This window comes from Mastomys coucha, unplaced genomic scaffold, assembly GCF_008632895.1.
Source record: "Mastomys coucha isolate ucsf_1 unplaced genomic scaffold, UCSF_Mcou_1 pScaffold14, whole genome shotgun sequence".
NCBI classification, from domain to species: domain Eukaryota; kingdom Metazoa; phylum Chordata; class Mammalia; order Rodentia; family Muridae; genus Mastomys; species Mastomys coucha.
The window spans coordinates 39,865,951-39,885,301 of record NW_022196896.1 but is presented as its reverse complement, the minus strand read 5'-3'; the positions used below and the strand labels follow the sequence as shown (position 1 = coordinate 39,885,301).

Sequence of the window (19,351 nt, the reverse complement as noted above, 5' to 3'; positions counted from 1 at the left end):
AGGAAAGGCTGGAGAAGCCAGAGCAGTCCAGGACACCAGGAGAACACAACCCACAGAATCAACTAAGCAAGGCTCGTAGGGGCTCACAGAGACAGACTGAAGCAACAATATGAGTCAGCCTGGGCTGGCTTGGTCCTCTGCATACACGCTGTTTGCTTAGCTTGGTGTTCTTGTGGGACTCCTAAAAGTACAGGAGGAATGTTCTGATGTGTTTGCCTGTGCCTGGGAGCCTTTTCCTCCTCCTCCTCCTCCTCCTCCTCCTCCTCCTCCTCCTGTTCCTCCTGGGTTGATTAGGTTAGCCTTGATATGACTGATTCTTTCTTTCTTCCTTCCTTCCTTCCTTTCTTTCTTCCTTCCTTCCTTCCTTCCTTCCTTCCTTTCTTCCTTCCTTCCTTCCTTCCTTCCTTCCTTTCTTTCTTTCCTTCTTTCTTAAAGGTAAACTGAGGAGGAGGGAATCTGGGTGGTAGTGCAGGGCAGAGAAAGACTGGAGGTAGGGGAAACTGGTCAGGATATAAAGTATGTAAAGAATACATTTTTAAAAACTAAAAAAGAGAAAGATCAGTTACCTCAGTTATTGCCAGATGGTACCTGTTGGTTTCCATAAAGGAGATAATGTGTGATGTTATCAAAGATACCTTTGATAAAATGGCTGAAAAAAAAAACAGAGCATATTGAAGACTGAATGGAATATGAAAAAATTAGCATTAAGTGTGGACAATAATTTCTAGTGGCTTATTTATTCCTGAAGGGAAGATGGCCACAGGAGTGAGGGTTCGAAACGCAAGCCTGAAGGAAACCTTTGCCATTTTGCTTTTAATTAAGGGAAGAGTGATGTCTGTTCTTGTGTCATATAAAGAGGAGAGAGAAGCTGTCAGTAAAAAGGAGGTCCAGTGAATAGGAGGCCTGATGAAAGGAGCAAGGTTTTAGGTTCTGGATGTTCCTGAGGGAAATGACTTGACTCCTTCAGAAGGCTCACCACTGATGGTAAAGATGATAGATAGTTCACAACATAACCATGACTCCAGCCCATGAATTTCTACTGGAGTTTATGTGACATGTGATAAGCAACATTACCCATAACCTGCACCCTGTTTATACCAAACGTGCTTATCCACAGGACAAGGATATGTGTTTAAATGCATCTGCATGATGCCACAATGTAAGTCAAACAAAATGAATGTTGATAGCCTCCCAGTCCGTACCATTCCCTACCTTTCTTTTCTCTGAGTCTGGAAGATAGACTTCTCAGCCTATGTCTGTCTGCTTTCTATATCAGGCTAGTGGACCCAGGTAGAGAGAAGAGAAAAGTTAGAGAATTTCTTCCCTGCCTCTTGTTTCTGGCTTCATTTGGTGTCATGGTTTGATGGTAGCTGGGTTTTGAATAAACATCTCTTGGTGGCACTTACCTGCCACAGTCCAGCTCTCTCTAGCCTTTAGGGTGTAATGCAGTTATTCCTCAAACCCAGGGACCACCCATGGTTGCTTTAGTATCCCTGGAATGTCCATTCCTACTGTGCTTCCATCAATCCACATGTTATCAAATGACCTTAATTGAACCATCAGAGCAGAATTTCTCTCTAATGCAGATTCTGGGGCTCTGAAATGAAAAAAATAACGTAAAAAAAAAAAAGAACAAACAAACAAAACAACAAAGTCAACAACATGATAGTAATGCCAGGAAGGAAAGGAGACAACAACTACTAATTTCTATTTCTCTCTCACTGGAGGAAATTGTGTAGTCCTTTGTAAATCAACATGCAATGCGTGGTACAATATTAGACGGTTATGTTAATAACTAATTGGAAAGGGCTGGCATTCATGTTGGGTACATCTAGTTATAAAATTGACTGTTCTCTTTCACATTTCTGAGGGATTGAGTTAAAAACTGTGAACACCTTGACAACTTCTTAGGAAGAACTGGGAATACCTTCTAGTCCATCCTCCGACATCCCATTCCCTACCCTGCCTCCTTCCACACATTGATTACTGATCACACAGTGACCATCATTCCTTAGCTCACACGGGGTTAGGATTTTTAGTATGTCTGTTTCTGTCTTTCTGAGAGCCTGTTCTCACCCTTCAGAGTGAGAACATTTCTAACCCCTGAGAGCTTATGTTATAATTAAGCAGTTTATTGGAAGGATAAAGGGGGGGAGGACTAGAGAGAACAGATGACACATATGAGCAAGTAATCAAAGGAAAGTGCTCAGTCATTAGGTCACCACATATCCTCCTTGGCTTGTCTCTCCCATTGTTTTCTCAACATGCCTACCTTGAACTTTTAAGGTATTTCAGTCTTAGGTTACTACTTGCTAAAAAAGAAGACATTCGGGGTGATAACTATCCATCAGCAGATAAGAACTTGGTTTATTTTTGCACATATAGAATCTTCAACCTTTTGAATGCATGACCTCACTGGCCATATTTTTATTCCCCCAACTTGCCTTTCAGAATTCCTGTATTTTATCAGACTAATTCATGAATGAGATAACTGTCTGCTAATTTCCTTTTATGGTTTTACAGATTTATAAAATGTGGCGTTCTCCTATCCATCATGACCGTATGGGATATCTAATGTGATAACAGCACATATGGTGTCAAAATCACTAAACGTCCTGGAGGTTGGAGGCCTTTGAGATCTGCCAGGATAGCTGCATGTTTAGAGCTGCTGGAATATTTTCTTATCTGCAAGCTTCTTACACACTTAGTGCACTGAGAAGAAAATGACATAGAGAACCCATTTCTCCTATGTTTTCCAACCTCTGTGAAATACAAAGAGATGACAATAAGTAATTACTCGAAAATCAGTATAATACTAAATTAAAACACATACGCACATAAACATACACACATACACACACATATATACATACCTATACATGCACACACACACGCACACGCCCACACACACACACATACACACACGCACCTGAACATTTTTTGCTCATTATGACTTTTTACCTAAAATAAAAAATAGTTCTCCTTTGCCTATAAAAGCTTGGCTTGCTGAGATAATGCATTACCAACCTAGTCACTCTATATATCTCTAATTACTTGCACTCTTCCCAGTATCTTACCTTTCTATATTAGTTACTTTTATTGTTGCACTAACAAAATACCTGACAAAGGTAACTTAAGGAACAAAAAGATTTCTTTTGGCTCAGAGTCTGAGGTTACTCACCTCTGGCTGAGAAGGCACAGAAGCAGGGGCTGAGAAGCTGCCACAGGGGCCCAGGCAGGACTCAGAGGTAAGTATATGTGATGCACTGCTCTTTTCCTTCTTTGTAGTTTTCCTATTCAGTCTAAAATCACAGCTCATGGGACAATGCCAGGACATTCACAGGGACTCTTCCTCCCTCAGCTAGACTTCTGGAAATGCCTCATGATGTACCCAGAGCTCTGTTTCATAAATAGCTTTAAATGTAGGCAAATGACGGTGGAAATTAACTTTCTGTCTTCCCATTTCTGATCCAAAAATTTTACTAATCAATGAAAAGAAGGGAGGGTGGTGGGGATGGGAACAGATAGGAGGGTATACAGAAGGAGAGGGAGATAGGGAGGGAGCAGACAGGAAGGGTTCACTTATAAGTAAGGAGTGAAAATGTCAGCGTATTAGGTCACCATGTACTCTTGATTGACAAGATGGAGGGCCACAGCATCTTTTCTGTGTCACCACACTTCCATCCCTCCTGCTATGAGCTATAAAGGTGCTTTATCGCTTCTCTTCCTTCCAAGGCATCTCTCATCCTTTCTGTCACTGCCACTGATAAGCAACCTGCACACAGCAGGCTGATTTAAAGCTGAGGAAGCCCAGAAGTTAGATGTTAAGAGCCCTGTTTCAGGTACTCCTGAATAAAAACAGTCTCTTGGGGGATTTATATTCTAAAAAGGTGATTGAAAATTAATAAACCATGGTGTTGAGCTCTGATAAGGACTATGAAGAGAGATAAAGTGCAGAAGGGGGATAAAGAATGTCAGAAGAGCTGGTAGGAGGAAGAAAGAGGCCAACCAGGAATGATATGGCTAAAGACGGAAGTTTCTAGGCATAAGAAAGTATCAAGGTGGGAGTGTCTGTGGCATGACCTTGAAAGGCCAGCAGCATTACTGGGAACTTGTTAGAAATAGAAGTTCCCAGTCCAAAAACCTTCTCTCCAGCAAGGAATGATGGGAGTGGTGCCTGGCAACCTATACTTTAAACACTTCAGGCTGTGATTAAGCTAAGGTTTGAAAAGCACTGAAGAGAGCCAGAAGCAGGGACAGTGGGCATCAGGGCAGGGAGGGCCTTAGTCTAGGGACTCTGTATGACACTCATCTGTAGTTGCTGCTGCTGTTCACTAGATGGCCATCCATTTTCCTTTGATCTGTGTGAACTGCCCAGAACCACACGCAGTCTCTTCTCTGTGTTGTTCTTTTCATCACACTTTGGTCAATCCTTAACTATCTATACCTGTCCACCATTCATGATCCAGTTCAAACACTTCAAGTCTGTAATGTCTCCAGTCGGCTATGATTGTTGCTCCCACCTAAGAGCCACAGCACCTTTTATCCTGTACACCACTGTACTACCCTGATCTGCATCACTGTGCAGTTGTACTGTATATTTTGTTAGGTCAGAAGGAAGTGGAGCCTTAGATGCTGTCTCCTCTTCTGTGTATCTATATTCTCACCATACCTGAGGAGTATTTAACATGTTTAGTAAAAACCAGGATGGTGGGTGGAAGGGTGGGTGGGTAGGTGGATGTATGGATGTATGGATGTATGGATAGATGAAAAGGACAGAGGGAGGGAAAAAAGTGGTCATGAGACAGGGAAAGAAAGAAACTTGGAATCAAATTGCAGACACTGCCAGATTAACTTTGATGTGGGGACAGCAGGGAGAACTACTTGAAAGCAATTCCCTCCCTAGCCTCAGAGGAATGTGGGAAGCCCAAGGCTGATGCCTCTCTGACCGTAGGTGTGTTTACCCATCTCCTGCCACTGTATCCTCCCTGTAGATTGTCTTTGAGGCCTTAAAGTCCAGATTTGATCTTAGGTAGTTTGTTAAGTTTCTAGGCACCTAATATTGCTTTGAACAACACTCTGCTTCTGTGAGGAGATTACTGAGGCAAAACCACTGTTCCCTGGCTGGTGCAGAAAGAGTACCCACTGACTGGCACTCAAAAAGAGTACCCACTGACTGGCACTGGGGCTAGCGGCTATCTTTGTTTCCTTAGGTTTGATTTAGGTTCCTCTTATGTTTCTTATTAGCACATATTAATTATATATAATAATGGTTTATTATGGCAATTCTAGATATGTATCTAACACATTTTAGTTATGTTCATTTTCTGGTTTGACATTTTTGAGATAAAGTTTTAGTATATAGCCAAAGCTCATCTTTCATTCTCAGTCCTCCTGCTGCTGGGATTAGAAGCATTAACACTACACACGGCTTTTCACCACTGTCCTTTACCAATTTAGAGAAATATACATTGTTTTACCATCTAAAGGATATGTTTAACTTCATCTGAAACTATAGACTGCTGATCAGTCCATTCATTTTGAGGATCATGTTTATTTTTTTTTTTCTCATTGCAAAACTAATGCTCACTAACCAAAAGTCTTTTTTAAAGTCCTCCAGAAGTTTATTGTTTAGATTCATTTATATCCCATTTCTTTAGTGTTCTGATTCAGGAAAAACAAAGCTTTCCTGCAGGTCTACACTCACCTCCCTAAGTCAAACCCCTGAAATAATTTCAGGAACCACAGAATTAAGATCATGCTAAATGTACTCTTTAAAGTGAGCTTAGGATAAAACTCTGAAGAGCCTATTAAAGAGAGGGCTGGACTCATGCCAATTCTTCACTGATGCTCAGCACACTTCCCACAACAATGACGCCAAAGAATCCTGAGCTGTCCACTGTTTATAAAGACAGTTGGCTCCTGTGAGAAAGGAGGGAAAGGGCGGAGGAAGAGAAGGACTGAAGGTTGGGTTGATGACCTACGGCCAGTGATTTTATGTCACACCCACATAACCAACACCTGGCCACATTTCAGCATGAGAGACTATTGTATCCTAAGTGCTGTACCCCTCCATACCTGCCATTACTATTAGCACAATGCAGTTCACAGGCTGATGCAATATAAGCAGCAATTCCCAACTCCTATAACACGTAGACCATCAACATTATTCATGTACTTTATCTGACTGAGCAGAGGATGTGGAGATGTCTGTTTAGTAATTAGGTTAGGCCTTGTGTGCCCATCTTTCTTGTTATTGGCAGCAGCAAATGATCATGTTCTCTCAGAACTCTTTCAAAACTTCACTTAACTTCCTCCTGGGTTTTCAGAATGTTCCTCATAATCGTACGTCACTTTGTATGGCAACCATTTGTTTATTTTTCCAAGCTATAGTGTATCCTCTTTGAGAAAAGGGACCTCATCTTATTTTGCTCAAATACAGTCTCTCCAAAGACTGGCAAATACCTGTTACCTTACTCTTCACTAGTGTTGAAATAAATTGCCAATACATGTGTTTTAAAATCTAAAATTACCACAGTTTCAGATGTTTCAATAACACAGCTGTTAATTCTGAATAATGAGCACATTTTCTCTGTCTGTAGAAATGATAGCAACTTTTTTTTTGTCATTAAAGTAGATAAAATCTATCAACCTTATAGAACACACTGCTAGAGTTACTCAAGGTTAGATGTGTAAATGATTCCGCGGACTCTGCAAAAGATGTAGATCGATTGAACTTCAGGACTCAATAGTAGAACTGAAGCCTCTGCCTTTCTCACAAGTTCCCAGATGTTTTCTGGCACGAGGTTAGAATCCATGAAACACAGAGGCACACCTTCAGAGTGTATGCATTTACATCCTTAGCTCTGCCACTGGCAATCAAGATGACCTGGGAGAGAGTTTATCTCTCCATGACTCAATTTCTATATATGTAAACTTGAACCATTATTAACTAAGTTCATACATGCTAAGTGCTTACAATAGACAGAAGACTGGCATGTATAAATTAACAAATATAAACTGTTTTCTATGTTAGTATTCTTCGGAGTTTTATTTGTAAGATGCTTTCCCAAGGGAATTATCTGAAAGGTGGACAAATATTCATAGTACAGAGAAAGATGTTTACCACCAATTTATGCACTCTATCCAAACCTGGAATGTAACAATGTTCAACATGTAGGCCAAAGGTACATGTAATCTACTGGGCTCGCTGTAAAAATCTACAACGTTTAATGGCCAAGATATAAAACAGAGAGAAAATGAGCTATAGAATAGCATTAGCTATTCTGGCTTTACAATAATTTACTTTTGCATATGATATTGTCACTATATCTGGCACAAAAGCCCCAAAATATTTTTTAATGGCCGGGTGATTTCATTGCAGCTTTTGCTATCCCTATACTTTTTTCCAATTTGCTAATTGTTCTGTATTAAGTATCAACAGTTTCTACATTCAAAGAAAAAATAATTTCAAGCATGTATACATTCTTAAAACAAAACAAAAAAAAATCAAAGGCAAATTATTACCTTCTGGGTATCCTGTGCTGAGGCTGTCCTAGGAGCTTTGCAAATAAGAATCAGGAGTCAGTGTATTTAATAATACAACAGCCAGTGCCAAGGTAAAGACAGAAAAGAAAACCAAGTACAGCCTTTGCTATTCCTTAGTGCGAATGAGATCGTTGGCCTTGCCAACAAAGCATTAAATCACCAAAATCAGCTGCCTCAGTGGACTCAGTCAGTCGCTTAGACCACGGGGTATGTGGGAATGAGGGGGCAGGGCTCACGGCCTTCCAGCCCACAGTGATGCCAGCAGAAGTCACATCATGCTGATACACATGTTTAAGGAGATAGTTTTCAAATGACAGTCTTCAGTGGTCTCAATGCAATGGCACTATTAAATCTATCTTTAGGTTTTTATTTAGAAGAGAGGGAAAGCATGTGAAATAGTACATAGAAAATCCAATCCATAATACCTTTACATGTATTCCCCTATAACAGACATTTTCCCCAGTCTGAGCTAGCCCATTACATTTTAAGAAGAAATGCAAGAAAGGAAACATTGCAGAAGCTTCATGCACAATCTATTTCATGTTAAAATTGCAGTGATAGTGGACAGTAGAACACAGCACAGATCAAATGTCTTTGATTTCCACAAAATGACTTGAGGATCAATTTTTTCCTGCTTTTGTGATATGTGTATGGACAGAATTCTATGAATCCATAAATTAGAATTCCATGATCTAATAAATTGTCTTGTCTTAATTTTCATCTTAATTACCACTTTCTCAGTCTCACTTGGTTTTGCATATGACCATTGGCTATTTTATTCTATTTCTAATTCAACAATCACAACCTGAAAACTACAAAGAAATCATTTGGAGACTGATTACAAACCCTTTACCTTATTTCTTTTGAGTTAAAGAATATTAAAAATATTTATTATATTTTTATAACTCTAGACAATTCATTGTCACCCAGAGAAAAGGTGACCTCCAAAGTACAATGACCAAGAAAACATTATATATGTATATTGATTTTATCTCATCTTTACTTTTATATGTTTTAGCAGACGAAGTAACACATGGCTGGGCGTGTTCACAGATTTCTATCATGGGACTTTGAAAATAAAAAGAATAGGGCTGAGGAGATGACTCAGCTCTTGTTTGCCAAGAATGATGGTCTGAGTTTGTTTCCACATAACAATCTGGGTGTGGTAGGGTAATCTGGTGTGGTGGGGTCACCTGGTGTGGTATGGTTGTCTGGTGTGGGGTGGTCACCTGGTGTAGTATGGTCACCTGGTGTGGGGTGGTCACCTGGTGTGGTGTGGTCACTGGTGTGGTATGGTTGTCTGGTGTAGGGTGGTCACGTGGTGTGGTGTGGTCACCTGGTATGGTGTGGTCACCTGGTGTGGTATGGTTGTCTGGTGTGGAATGGTCACCTGGTGTGGTACAGTCATCTGGTGTGGTGTGGTCACCTGGTATGGTGTGGTTCACTTGGTGTGGTATGGTTGTCTGGTGTGGGGTAATCATCTGGGTTTTGTATGATAATCTGGGTGTGGTGTGGTAATCTGGTGTGGTGTGAAAATGAATGTGGTGGTGTATACCTATAATCCCAGTATGGGGAAGGTAGACAAAGTGAATCCATGAGGCTCAGGAATCCTGGCTAACTGCAAGCACCAGGTAAAAGTTATAAACACTGTCTCAAAAAACAGTGTGAAGAGCAACTGAAGAAGAGACCTGAGGTTGACCTCTGGGTTCTGCACATATAATGCACATTTAGATGTATGTATATCTATACACATATACTCCAGTTTATGAACATGTACACACATAACCCTAAAAAGATGATGATAATACCCCTGCTCCATTGAGTTAACCAATAACAGCATATTATGCCCCTACATTAACATCATTTTTATTGAGCCTCTGTGTTCCAATGTGTCTATGTATCAAGACTCCTAAAGCCATGTTTTGTAGAATGAGGGCAGTAGGGAACAGGGGCAACAAAGAATTTGTATTTTTGCTTGCTTTAGTTTTCTTTCTTTTCCCCTTTGCTTTTTCTTAGCAAATGTTGAAAGGCCCATGTAGTAGAGATATTAATCAGAAATAATCAAAATTTATCATAAATAATCAAAATTTATCATAAATAACAAAAAAGATTGCTTTTATCCATCATTTTCCCTTTAACATTTCTACAAGGCAATGTAAATTGTGTTAATAGTTATATAGCAAACTACCTTCATTTTCCTCCTTTGTGGAATTCCAATGTACTTTGTTTAAAAATATGAAATATCTCTCCTACTCAAAACTATACAAATGCTCTAGATTTTTCATTTTTAATTATTTTTAAAAATTATTTTCACTTTTGACATTGATGTTTACATACAAACTTTGTGAGTGTGTATGCGTGTGTGTATGGTGTGTATTTATATGTGGTATGTTTGTGTACGATGTTGTATGTATGGGGTGAGAGCTGGGAGCTATATAAGTATGTGTATGTATGTGTGGGGTGGGGTTTGGGGAGCTATATAAGAGTGTGTGTGTGTGTGCGCGCGCGCGTGTGTGCATGTGTGTAATGTCAGAAATTTCTTTTACCTAGAGGACTTTACAGCAGAGAGCACTTAGAGAAAAAAAGATATTTATTTTCATCTCCAACTGACTCCCAGTGGAATGCTATATTTTCCCATATATCAAGCTAGTAGAATAAAAAAATTGAAAATAGTTAGAGCTGGAGAAGGCATAGAAGAAGTTCTGACTGTGCTCGGTGTTGGAAGGAACATGAAGGTGCTGTAAGTTCTTTATAAAGTTATCTAGATCTGTTAAGATTTTACAACCCTCATTAGAAAATTACCTGTCTAAAAGAATTATTATGTGTGTTGAAATGCTTATTATAGTATTGAATATAGTGGATTTTAAAATACTAAAAACAAAATCCATTAATTAAGGATCAATTAGGAAAATTGTGATATGCCTATAATATAAAATATTTGGAAGCTGTTAATAAGGAATGAGCTATGAGCATATATTTACCTAGAAGAACATGAGTGATTTAAATTTTAAAATAAAAAGAAAGGATTAAATACTATGACCCTGCTTTTGAAATGTGCTAACTTTTGCATTGTGCAGATGTTTCTTTGGAATCTTGTTTGTGCTGATTTTTGTTTTCTTTTTAGATCAAGGAGGAAATGGTGGCAGTGATATTTTATAAGAATGCATTAATTTGTCTTTTTAGTATTAAGACAATCTGATATACCAACATGATAAACTTAATTATATCATGTAATTATATATTTCCTAAGAACTAGACTAGGCAAGAGGAAATTTGAGTTTTATGTTGATTTATATATTTTGGTTATGTCACTGTGTCCCAGACATCTTTTCTGACCTATTTTGAAGGAATTAAAACAACAAATAAAATGCTCTAAATGTCCCTGAAATAATGACATCACAGGACAAAATAATTGTCTCTATAATGTTTACCTTTCCTAGAGTCTCATCTTTAAGACAATTGTTTTCTAGTTTGAGAGAGATTCAGTCTGTGTTGCCATTCTTAGGAAATGGAAACCATAAACCATCCTGAATCACAGCCATGTTTATTTCACAACTCACAACTAAAATGAACAGAGCAGATCTCAAGATCTGTGCTTCATCAGGATTACCATCATAGAGAATAAAATCAGTCTAGGTACACACCAAATGGCCTGGATTGGTGCCTAGAAATTAGACCTAGGATTCTATTGCAGTGACTACTGTACATCTCATGTTCGTGAGTGATTGGTGAGGTCTGTCAAGTAAGGTCAAGCTGCCTGCAGAGGCCACATAGGCAGTGGTGGCAAGAAGACCCTGCCAGAGAAAAGTCAGTCCCATTAATGCTAAGTCTTCCCATTCAGCTCTCAGGGCATGTAAGTTTCAAACATGTTTGAAAAAAATAAGATTTGTTTTTGTTTTTGATTTTCTATCTTTCTGAAGTCATTGATATATGATATGATATTTTTGTTACAGTAACATAGCAGCCTTGTCATGAAATGTATGACTCTGCACCTTGATGGTTGGTTATCTTCTGATCCTCTCCCCATTTATGTCTTCATGTATCATAACCTGCAGAAAGAATGCATATACTTTCCTTCAAAGGCATTATTTTTTAAAATCTCTGCACATAAAGCTGGTAAACATCCAGTATTTTCTTCATTCCATCACCTCTTTTCTCATAAATGGCTATGAGACATTTTTAGAAGTTTAAAAAAAAAAAACTCTACTAACAACAGACCTTCTATATCGGAGCCCCTTAAAGAATGTTTCCACTACCAGAGAAAGTAAGGCCAGATTGAAAGGGAACTTCAGAGAAAGCTGGAAATGGAGTGAATGGCATGCATGGTATTTCTCTCTCCCTCTAAGGCAGTAAAGCACCAGATGTCATACAACAAAGTCTGAGGGCACCATGCACCCTAACGGGCGTAGGCAGCCTGCATGCTCAGCTTCACAAGGTTCTTGGGCTTATGAAAAGAAACCACTTGGCACCATTAACTCCATATGTTAGATTTATGACTTCTTTTTTCAGCCTGTATTTGATTTATTTAAACACTTGTAATGCTTGCCCTTGGTGCTATTAAAAGAGAATGTAGATAAGATGTTTGCTCGGCCTCTAATTCAGAGGTTTGTTACATAGTAGGTTGATTGGTAGATATTAATAATGGGTGTTAGCTGATGACTTTCAATAGGTAGTTGTCAAAAGAAAGGCCAATTCAAGTTGATCTTCTTTGAATGAAATATGTAATATACACAGTGGCTTTGTTCTCTAACAGAGATGGCCAAGAAGCAATCAATGGGAAGGGCAATCCAGAGCATAGCTATAGTCACTCTGTGGCCATAAGTCAGAGAAACTAAACTAAGATCTTGGTTCAGGTCTCATGACACAGAGCTGACAATTACTGAAGGCCTATCAATTTCACCCATTCTCCTTTTCAAATTGTCCATGTCCTGGACATCTGTGAGATTATCCACATGCACAGGGCACTCCACTGTGCTCCTCCCTTTTGACTCTGTCACTGGACTCATCTTCCTCACCCCCACCCGGTGCTTAGTTTGTCTCTCTGTAGCTGTAGGCCCTGGGCTCTGTCTGCAAGACCAATCATTATCATGGCTCTGGCTGCTGCCTGTGACATGGTGACTTCATTTCCAGCCCTGGCTCCTTCCCTTAACTTCAGTCCCATATGTCCAATTGGCTGCTGGATATCTCTATGTGGAGCCTGTATACCAACTTCTCTAAAATGGTTCATCCTTTATCCTTCACATAACCTTTTCTGCTGTGTTTTCCTACCTTCATCCCATTTAAAGGAGCCCAGTTACCTATCATATCCACACCTCCTTCTTGGTTTAGCAACTCAAGTCTCATAGCTCTTTCATACTCCCCTCCCATGGTTTGGTCTCTGTCTCTGTCTCTGTGTCTCTCTGTCTCTGTGTCTCTCTGTCTCTGTCTCTGTCTCTCTCTGTCTCTCTCTCTCTCTCTCTCTCTCTCTCTCTCTCTCACACACACACACACACACACACACACACATACACATATGCCTCTATCACTATAATCCCTTGATACTTTCTTTGCCTCTGCTTTAGTTTACTAGGCACATCAGTACCAGTTTAGTCCTCCTAAAGTGCTGGACATTACACTCTTCTGACATGCAATGGTTTGGAGGTCTGTGACATCTCAAAAATGAAATTCAAACTCATTTGTCAGACATCCAAGGTACTCAGCAAGCTGGCTCTCTAAAACTTGTTCCTTTCCCATCTTAACTCTCCTGCTGTCATTGTTGCTTTCCACTTCAAAACACTAGAGATCACAGTGTTGTCTTTTACAACGAACCTGGAGAAATATTCAAAGACTACAAATAAATAACAGCTGTTTGGGAGATAAAAATGCTAATAGGCATGATCTGATCATTATGCATTATATACATGGATCAAATTATCACAAATTCCCCCATAAATGGTAAAGTTTTGTATGCTAGTTAAAAGTTTAAAAAAGCAAATGCCTGTCCAGTTAGTGTATACCATGGCATGCTCTCACTCATTCACTTCATTCACACCCACTCAGGACACAACTGTTCATTCTGTTTTCCTCTCTGAATTGCTCCTACTCTCCTACCCCTCCTTCTACAGTTCCATCACTATTGTTGGCTAAACATGCCCATAAAGGCATCCCTCTCCTACAACAACCTTCATTGACCAATTCTTCATCATCAGCCCTTTAAGTGTGAAGCTCATTTTTTTTCAGTTACATTATATGCCTTTCATGGGACTTCATAAAGAGTAAATGCCCAAAAAAGATTTATTGTTTTGATTAGACTTGGACTTGGAGATAATTCTATTGCCTTCATTTTCTTTCCAACTTGCCAACAATAATTACAATAGGAAAGCAGGATGACAGATGGACTAAGCTTCCTCACTTCACCTCTAAGTATCAAATGGTATGATAGTTGAGTGACTTTAACCCTCAACTACTTATGTTTAGATAATGAGCATCTCTAAAAATAAACTTGGCGATAGAGAAAGATAATCAGTACTTGTAATGATGAAGAAAGTAGACACCTAGCAAGATTTCCAACTTTGCAGTCTCATAAAATGCCTTTTAATAAACTCTGTGACAGATACATATGTGTGTGTATGTATGTATATATATATATATATGTATATATATATATATATATATGAGTATATATGTATATGTGTGTGTGAATGTACCACACAACACACTGGGCCCTGAACCCCAGCCTCACATCCAGGTGATGAGCCAACAAGCAGGCTTAGCAAGCATTCCTCAGATTTGGCAAATTCGGTGATTCTGAGTAATGTCTAGAAGAATATGTTTTGAATTCCTTTCTCAGTATAATAATTTCCTTAACTTCTCAAACCTCAAAGACAAATATAATTATGCTTTAGAGCCTTTACATAAGTTTCTGCATAGGTACATAAATAGAATTATGACAACCAGTTATAATTTGAATTTAAATATTTTTATTTAATCGAAAGGTCTTTAAGAGGTTGTTAAGTGTTTTAGAAAATGGCGGGCCTGGGCTCCTTTAGACAGCTAGAAGTCTCCCCTACTTTCATGCATATTGTTTTATATCCAAACACAAACACAACAAGCACATGCCTCTTACAAAAGAATAAAATGCTTCATAAGTATCACATTAAGAATGAAAGTTCCTCATCATCCCACTCCCAAAAAGTCGCCATTGTTATCCACATAGTACATTTTGATGCTTTAAACACTTAATTATGTTTGGCTGACATAATGTGAATGTAGCCCCTTGGAAGGCAAAAGACTAGAATGAACACTGCATGTTCCTGCCTTTTAATGCTTTTAATGTTAAAGATTCAACCACCAAGGAGTTCATCTCCTAAAACCTACTTCTATAAACAGTACTCCAACCAGGTCTATATCAATATATGCAAAGGACCATATACCTGCTGAACTCTTCAGGGAACCAGCTGTCCCCATGCCTTCCAGATCTGGTGACCATCAGAACATGGTCACTTCACTCTCAGCTCTTCTCAGTGATCACAATGCTTTGTGTGTTCCATCTCCATCTGCCTCTGGGTTGTAAGTACACTTTACAGTGCATGTATACTCTAGGTTAGCTGCCTATCTTAAGGAAATTTGGGGGTAGCTCCAGGTCAGTCTAGGAAGCTCCAGGAAAGACTTTAGGGATTAGCTCAGTTGTAGAGCATAATTTGCTTAGCATGCATAAGGCTTGTAGTATATATCCCTCAAAATGATTCTATCTTTGGTTTTTTATCACATCTTTTCTAATATAATGTTTACAAGCTTCACAGGAGTCTTTAAAGAGGTCATTATTCAGCCTACCACACTGATGAATTATCATTGCTTAGTATATATCCAACCCAACATAACTAAGTTTTTAAAGCATCAAGATGTCCACCATGTGGATAATAATGGAGGCCTTTTGGGAGTTGGAATAATGGGGAATTTTCATTTTTAATGTGATATTTTTTAAGCATTTTACACTTTTATAAGAGGCAAGTGGTTGTTGTGTTTGTGTTTGGGGATAAAACAATGAACATGAAAGTGGGGGAGACTTCTAGCAATCTTAAAGAAGCCAACAGTGCCCAGTCAGGTCTCTCTACTCTGTATTCCATGGTACTAATTCCTTCTCTCCCTTTCATCCAGCTCAGCTGCTCCCCTTCACTCATCTGTGTAATTTGGAATGAAAACACACATCAGGCAATTTACATTCAACTTCAATTTGTTCAGCTTCAAAGTCCCTGCAGTTTCATCTGTTTGCAGGCTGTTTTTCCTATTTTCTTTCCTCAAAGGCTAGAGGAGTTTGCAGAAGGAAAGGGGCAAGGAGGGCAGATAGTTTTCTTTTGAGACCTGGTCTCAGATCTTTTCGACTTCCTTTCTGAATTTCTTCCCCCTCTCAGTAACAGCAGCTATCCCACTAGCATCTAAGAGATGTGATTCTTACTCTCTCTGAAGTTTTGCCTTGACTGCGTGTCACTGGGTCACTTTTCTGGCTGATGCCTTTACATCCATGTGTTGGCTTTTTCAGGTATTGTGATGAGTAAGCTGGGAAAATGGCCCATTCCTCCAAAAGTCTTAGAGCTAATCTTTCCTCTTTTTATCCTACTGTATTGTTAAGAGTCCAATCACATGTACACTTCCTAGGCATTAATCCTCTGTTCTCTTTCTTTACCATCCATTTCTTTATAAAGTTTTTAAAGGTCTAAAGATTCCATATGTCAAATAAGAAAAGCAGATATTTGAAATTGGATAGAGGAGACAGTGTTACCACAGAGTACAATTCATAAATGGTAAATTAGTGTGTCATGTCTCTCTGTCTGTGCCAGTAAAGGTGTTTGTAGTTGTGTGGCAGAGGACACTTTCCATTGTTTTGGTGAAATGACCAAGTGTTTTTACATGTATATGTAATCAGGCATTTGATTAAGTCAACTTGGCTTGGCTTGCTTTGGAGTGCACTTATTGTTCTGTTAAATTATGGAGATAAACGCAGCTGGTATGGCATGTGGCAGGAATACTCTAGAAAAGTGGGAAATGGAAATCTATTAAAGTTTTTTTTCCAATAAAGTCTTTCTTGGGTGTTTGGGGAGATGGGACAGTGGCAATGTTCTTGCTGCACAAGCATGAGGATCTGAATTCAAAAACCCAGCACCCTCCTAAAACCAGATGTGCCTGTGATTTCAGTGCTGGTAGGCAAAAACAGGCAGATCTCAAGGGCTTGCTAGTTTGTTGAGGGTTCTCTGACGAGCTAATCTATATGAAACTATAAGATACAGGTTCAGGAAGACATAGCATCTCAAAAAATAAGATTAAACTAAAAGTTGACCTCTGGTTTCTACACAAGCAAGCACACTCAAATACCAAGCATACCTACATACCACACGCACAAACAGGCACATACCCACACACACCCCTTCCTATTATCCACAGTGTTGGGAATAACTAGTTTTCCATGAGAACAAATGCTATAGCAGATCAGAGCCTTCAAAAAAAATGGGGATGTGAATCCCCTAAGTAAATGAATTGAAGAAAACATGGAGTGAAGCATCTCAGATTTTACATGTGAATTACCTGCAAGACAGGGAGTAGGGAATTCTTACTAGAATGTATACTCTTACTCCATTTAGGGTGGGATGGGGACTGAGATTCTGCTTTTCTACCCCTGGTCCCCCAAACTGTCACCCCTGCATCTGTTTTATAAACTAACAAGGCTGATAAATGAGGACAAAAGTATCTATTAATTTCCACAAGCTTACTTCTATTGTGAGGAAAAAAAAATCCATAGCTTGGCCTTTGGCTAGTTGTAATCACAATGCCTTCTAATTGTAGTTGGTACCATATAGTAGATAGGTATTTTATGAATTTACATGTGTGGTGGTTTTAATGAGCATGGACAGCTCCATAGGCTCACATATTTGAATCCTTGATCCACAGTTGATGGAACTATTCAGGAAGAATTAGGAGGTGGGGCCTTGGAGGAGGTATCTCACTGGTGTCAGGCATTGGCTTTCTAAATCTTAGGCAATTCCCAGCATATCCATCCCTGCCTCCACTGACTCTCCAATGACCCTCCCTGTTTTTTGTTTGTTTGTTTGTTTGTTTGTCTTTTGTCTTTTGTTTTTCTATCTCACTCATCCTAAATTGAATGTTTTATAATGTTACTTCCTGAGCCTTGAACTATTCTGGAAAATAACTAAACCTGAGAAGGGCGTTGTGAAATCTCTGATTGTAAGTAGTCAGAAGTATGAGAGGCCCAGGAGTTGCTACTGGAACCTGAAGAAACAGCAGGCTTGCAGGAGTGGTCACAAGTATTTTAATAGAGGTCAGGTGCCAGGTTCCGTTTTTGGTAATTTAAAGAGGATTTAATCTGGAAAAATGAGTCTTCCTCCCCCCCCCCCCCCCCCCACCTCAGCCCTTTAGTTATTTGATGTAGACAGGGCTTTCTCAAGCACATGGATTTTAAGATTCCCAAATGATACTGGGGAGTCATCATGGAGAGAAAAACTCCCAGCAGTGCTAGTATATATGAAGTATTCAGCCAATGTGTCTGTATGGCTCCCCTCCTTCTAAAGTTTGTTTCTAGTCAGCCCAATCTGGGAGTTATGCTTTAGCCAGTCAGAGAAACAACAGTGCTACAGAATAAAGGCAGAGTTTAGGTTGGGCTAGGATTAGGATTAGGATACCAAAGACCCCTCTGTTCTTTGGGGAATCATGACTGCCCAAGCATCATCAGCTCATAATTCTAGCCTGCCATCTCATACCCTGCACACACAAGAATAAGTTCCTGTTTCAATTATTCCCCCAGCTTCTGGTACCTCCATCCTGTGTGTCTCTAGAATAGAGGCAGGCAGAGATCAGATCATGGCTAACTGGTATACCATCACATGGTATACAAAACATGAGCTGTTTTGTTTGTATAAAATAAGCATTACTATTGTCAAAATTCAAATTTAAAGATAGTTTGAATATTTTGATGACAATCTTTCAGTGAGCCTCATTTCTGGGCAAGACTTTTAGCCTTGAGATTTTAAACAATGTTTTTATATTAGTTCTGATATTAGTTATTTGAATTTGGAGCTGCATAAAACTAGGGCTGAGTTTGACTTGTAGCATGCTTGTGTTAACAGTTGCCAGCACACCTTTGTTGTAGCTAGTTCCTCTCCAGAGGACGAACAGCAGAGAGTAGGCATCAACTGCTACAACTATGAACCAAGAGTGTATACAACAGCTAATTAAATCTAGAAAACCAAAACAGCTTTCCACTATTCATAAACTACAAAACCAGTCTTCTCTTGGAGTTAAGAAAAATAAATAAATGAAGTAATTAGGAGACAGGGCAGAACTTCAGAAAGCCTTATAAAGCCAAGTTCCCGTGATGGAAATTGGTGACTTAAAGCCAGTAATTCTGAAACAATGTGTGAACTTTCTCCAGGCTGACTCTGAAGAACCTAGGCCACTTATATCCACGTAAGGTGTGAGAGTCTGCCTGTGACAGGTCCCACCAAGCTTAAATTGTAGAGAAGCATAGAAAAGTTTTCTACTCTGCTTTTAAAAAGCACACCTAAGAGCTGAGCTGAACTGATAAGTGCTTGTTAGAACCCCCTAAAATTTGAAACAAGGATACCTTAGCCATGCAATTGGAATTATTCATGTGTTACACCTTAGCTATGTGAGGCAAAATCACTCTCTAAGTCAGCCTCTCTCTGTTCAGGCTCTTTTCCTTAACTGAGACAGAACTCTATAGGCCTTTGGATGATTGAAATGATCTGTACGCCTTTGAAGACCTAGGTATCTCTGGGAAAGAAGCAGGCCTCTC

At 39.3% G+C, this 19,351-nt stretch overlaps 1 protein-coding gene across 2 annotated transcripts in view; it reads left to right on the top strand.

Moving 5' to 3' along the window:
- Nucleotides 1-19,351, top strand: part of Cpa6 (carboxypeptidase A6) — a 374,787-nt gene that overhangs the window by 10,257 nt on the left and 345,179 nt on the right. The gene's annotated exons all lie outside the window — the stretch shown is intronic.